Consider the following 5,016-nt stretch of genomic DNA (forward strand, 5'->3'; position numbering starts at 1 on the left):
AAAGAAGTGGAGGAGCATGAGAGAGAAGTGGAGGAGCATGAGAGAGAAGAAAGCGAGGGAGGAGTGTTGGAGAAGGAGACGGTGGAAGAGCAAGTGGACTGGGGGGAAAGTGCCCTGTTGGAAGAGATGAGGGGTATGGTGGAGGAGCTGGCGGGGGGGGAGGGTGGTATCTCTCCACTGCCGCCATCACCAAAGAAGAGAGTGAAGAGGAGGGTGCGATTGGCCGACAGTGAGAGGGAAGAGATGGCCAAGAGAGTGATGGGGGTGGGAGAAACCTCTGGGTTGCTGCTGGTTTCCCCAGGCCCTCAACTTCTGTTGGGTGGGGACACACCTAACAAGACTCAGGACTGGGTACAGGAGGAGGTGGGGAGTTTTTTGTTTGGGGACTCAGCCTCCCCGATTTTTTTCCAATCCAGCTGCAGCACTGGGGAGGGGGAGGATTTTGGGGGTAGACCCAGGGTGCAGGGCACCCCGGAGCCAAACACTAATCCTGCATCCTGGGTTGGTGAGATGGAGGAAGAGGGGGGAATGTCGGGAGTACGGATGGTGTTCTCACCGGTAGATATGGAGCAGGGGAGCATCGGGTGAGTCTCCTGTTTTTGTTTTTTTCTGTCTGGGTTTAGAATTTGAGTGTATTACATGTTTTAATTTTATTCTTTCATGGGGTCTAATTTTACTTTTGTTAGTTTAAATGTAAGGGGTTTAAGGGATTGTGTTAAGAGGAGGGCGGTTTTTAGTTATTTGGAGGGTGTGGGGTTTGATTTTTGTTTTTTACAGGAGGTTCACCTGAGGGATGGAGGGGATGTTAATAGGTTTAAGAGGGAGTGGGACAAGGGGGAGTCGGTTTGGGGTATTGGGGGGGTGCACTCATCGGGGGTAGGGATTTTGTGTGGGCACAGGGAGGTAAAAGTGGAGGATTATTTTGTGGTAATGCAGGGGGGGTTATAGGGGTGGATGTCACGATAAGGGATTGTACATTTAGATTAGTGGTGGTGTATGGGCCACAGGTGGTGGCAGACAGGAGGGAGATGGTGGACTGTCTGACGCCCCTGTGTGTCACAAATAGGAAATTAGTGATAGGGGGGGATTTTAATACAGATTTAGGAATGGGGGGGGATAGCAGTGCAGGCGCCATTGCCGGGCTAATGGCTTGCCATGGTCTGGTAGATGGTGGTCTGCACACTACTCCGAAAATGGCCGGTCCTACATGGCGCAACTCCAGGGGGGTTGAGTGTTTTCTTTTCGGATCACGACGGGGTGCTCCTGCAGGTGGGGTCGCCAGTCTGCCTCTTTGGTAGAGGGTATTGGAAGCTAGATCGGGATGTGCTGGAGGAGCAGGCTTTTGTTGACGGATTTTATGGTTTCTTTTGGAGGCTTGAAGGCCTCCGGTCCATGTGCGAGGGGGTGTTAGAGTGGTGGGAATTAGTTAAGGTGAGGATTAGGGCTTTTATAATAGGGTATTGCAAAAGGAAAAAAAGGGAGGAGAGGAGGGAGGTGGATCGTATCCAAAGGTTAATTGAACTCGAATACGAGGCAGGCAACCTCGGCGGGTCGTTTGACTGGGAGAGATCCGCAACCCTAAAGGCGCAGCTCAGAGAGTTGCAGGAGCGGAAGGCTCGAGCTTTCCTGGAGCGTGCGCATAGTGGCTTTCTAGAACACAATGAGACTTGTTCTGCTATGTTCTTTAAGTCGGTTAGGGCCAGACAGAGTAGGAAGGTAATGCATGGCGTTAGGGAAGAAAATGGTAGTATAGTTAGAGAACCAGAGGATATGGTCAGGGTGACAACTGATCATTTCCAAGGTTTATTTAAGGAAAGGGAAATAGATGTAGAGCAGGGAAATGTGTTTTTAGAACACTTGTCCAGGCGGTTGCCGGAGGACATTAGAGAAGTGATGGAGGCCCAGATTTCACTAGAAGAGGTTGAGAGCGCTCTTAGGAGGACGGGAAAAGGGAAGGTGCCTGGGATGGATGGGCTGCCGGCTGAGTTTTATCTCAAGTTTTGGGGTATACTTGGACCAGTGGTCCTCAAAGTCTTGAAGGCCATCCTTGAGACGGGGGTCCCGGGGGGATCAATGGCTGTTGGTGTGCTGTCACTTTTATATAAGAAGGAGGAAGTAACAGACCTTGGCAACTGGCGGCCGTTGACCATGCTGTGTGTAGATTACAAGCTACTTGCAAAGGTTTTAGCAGACCGGTTGCGCACAGCCCTTTCCTACGTCGTCCATGAGGATCAGACGTGCGGGGTAGAGGGCCGCTCTATTAGATGGAACCTACAGTTAATCAGGGACTCCATCGCTTGGGTTGAAGATAGAGGACTGCCTTTAATGGTAGCAGCGCTAGATCAGGCAAAAGCCTTCGATCGCGTGAATAGATCCTTTTTATTCAGAGTGTTAGGTCGATTAGGATTTGGGGAGAAGTTCATAGGATGGATTCGTACATTATATGTCGGAGCGGGGTGCCGAGTTAGTGTAAATAGTCACTTGGGTGACGTTTTTGACCTCTCGTCTGGGGTCAGGCAGGGGTGCCCACTCTCGGCTCTCCTCTTCGTTCTGTACATGGAGCCTCTGGGGGCTGCCATTAGGGCAGACACAGGGGTGGAAGGATTGTTGATCCCTGGAAGTGGTGGGCTGCGTGTTAAGATGACGCAGTACGCCAACGACACTTGCTGCTGTGCAAGGACTCGTGCCTGACAAGGTCCCTTGCCATCTTTGGGGATTTCACCCGAGCGTCGGGAGCGGTTCTGAACCATGCAAAGTCTTCCGTCAAGTTTTTCGGAAGATGGCGCGGTAGAACGGATGTGCCCGGGGGGTTATCTCTCTGTGACGGGGCCCTGAGGATTCTCGGGGTCCATTTTGAGACCTTCGGCTCAGCGACGCTAAACTGGAACATGCGTATCGCAGTGGTACAGAGGAAGCTAGCAATGTGGAAGGCTAGGTATTTGTCCTTTATGGGCAAAGTCCTGGTCCTAAAGGTGGATGTGTTGCCGTCTCTTTTGTATTTGGCGTACATCTACCCATTGCCGGCTTGTCTGAGGAGGCCTCAAGTGAGGCTTGTGTTTCAGTTCATGTGGAGTGGCAGGTGCGAGTGGGTCGCCAGGGCACGCATGCTCTGTCCCATCGGGGAGGGAGGTACCACATTTCCCCCTCAAGCTGGATGCTATTTTTGTTTCTTTCTTGTTAACGGAGCTTGCTCATCCAGTAATACACCCGTCCGGTTACCCCCTGCGGGTGTTCTTCTCGTATCAGGCGAGAAGCGTAATGGTGTGGTCTAACACTGGTCCTCGGGCGGAACAGCTGCTGTGGGACTTTAGTCAAGTGGCTGCGTGCGCACCCTGAGGTTGAAGTTGCCCGAGTAGGTTTAGGAGTAGGTTTAGATCACAGGCACCTGTACGAGGAGGTCAGAAAGGCAGGGAGTCCGGCGCCTGTAGTGGGCATCTCGGAAGTGGTCTGGGAGGGGGTGCAGGCGCGGGGTCTGGACAACAGGCTCAAGGACCTGAATTGGTTGAGCCTCCATAAGTGCTTGCCGGTACGTTCCATCATGTACCGGTATAGTTTGGTGCAATCCCCCACCTGTCCAAGATCCTCTTGTGGCAGGGAGGAGACTGTGCGCCATGTCTTTTGGGACTGTGCCTTTGCCGGAGTAGTATGGGCTAGGGCACGGGTGTTGTTAGGTTTGGTAAAGGGGGATTTTGTATTGACGTGGGCCAGGTTAGAGAGGGGTGTAGGGAGAGCGAGAGGGACGGATAGGGACAGGTTTCTGCTCTGGCTTCTCATGAGTCTCTTTAAACGGGGGCTGTGGGAAGCCAGGCAGAACATGGTGAAGACAGGGAAAGATTGGGGGGTGGAAGGGATAGTGAGGAGGGTGGAAGGAGATTTGAGGGGGAGGATGAAGAGGGTGGAGAGGAAGTGGGGGCAGCATGCTGCTCGGGAGAGGTGGAAGGGGGGTTTAGGGCTGGGTGTCATTTAGATTTGTAAGGGGATAGATTAGGGACGGGGAGATAGGGAAAGGTAGTTTGTAGGGTGACGGGGAGGGAAGATGCTCCCTGAGGTTTTGTTTGGGGTTTTTGTTTAGTTAAATTAAAATACCATTATTGGAGTATGTATGAAAATTATGATTTGTAAAGAATGAATGGTATTGAAGGTAATAAATTATTTTTATAAAAAAAAATTAAAAATAGGGCTGTTTCGGTTTTGCCACGTTTATTGTTTTGTAGTTTGTTCATGTTAAGTGTCTCTTATTAAAAGAACCATGAACTTCAACCATGCTGCGTTTTGGTCCGCCTCTCCTTCGCAGGAAGAAAGCCGTTACACTTGAAATATATATTTAGCCTTTTTATTTAGACTACTAGGTTTAAATAAACGAGAGATGTGCATGGCCATTAGTTGTATGGCTACTTCGGGAATATGAACCCACCACAGCCTGCAATGGTCATGAAAATAAAATATGAAAAGGATTGCTGTGTAATTATTTTAGATTCTAAAAATAAAACTTGTCCACGCACATTTTGTACATATGCGGTTTATGAGGCCCCAGATGTTTCAGAGTTCACACCCTGTGTTGCTGTGGGTTGAATCCAGGGGACTGAGGGAGTAGTGTCCCTGCTGGGATATAGAAAGGGGATTGTGAAAAGAAACACTGGCGAGAGAGAGAAAGATTGGAGAGAGAGAGAATACAGCTGTGTTAGGATCATGTCCTGGAGAGGGATTTTGCAGTATTACTGAATCTCAAGCTCTTAAAGGACAAACTCTCCCCATATATTCTTGACCAGGGCAAATATGAACTGAAAGATATACTGTAACACAGCCCCTCTGCTGTGGAGTGAATGTATTTCCAGAATGTTGTTTGTGTTTGACATGTCATCTTCTGGCATTTTTGTAGGACATAATCATGGTTCTCCTACTGTCATAGTGCAAATAGTGAGAGCATCATTTATGCATGTTCCTGCCGATATTTCACAAGAGTAGACAGTCAGACATTGTGAAGTGCACCGACTGTCTGGAAAAAAACTTCAGTAA

Source organism: Oncorhynchus nerka, linkage group LG11, assembly GCF_034236695.1.
Source record: "Oncorhynchus nerka isolate Pitt River linkage group LG11, Oner_Uvic_2.0, whole genome shotgun sequence".
NCBI classification, from domain to species: Eukaryota; Metazoa; Chordata; class Actinopteri; order Salmoniformes; family Salmonidae; genus Oncorhynchus; species Oncorhynchus nerka.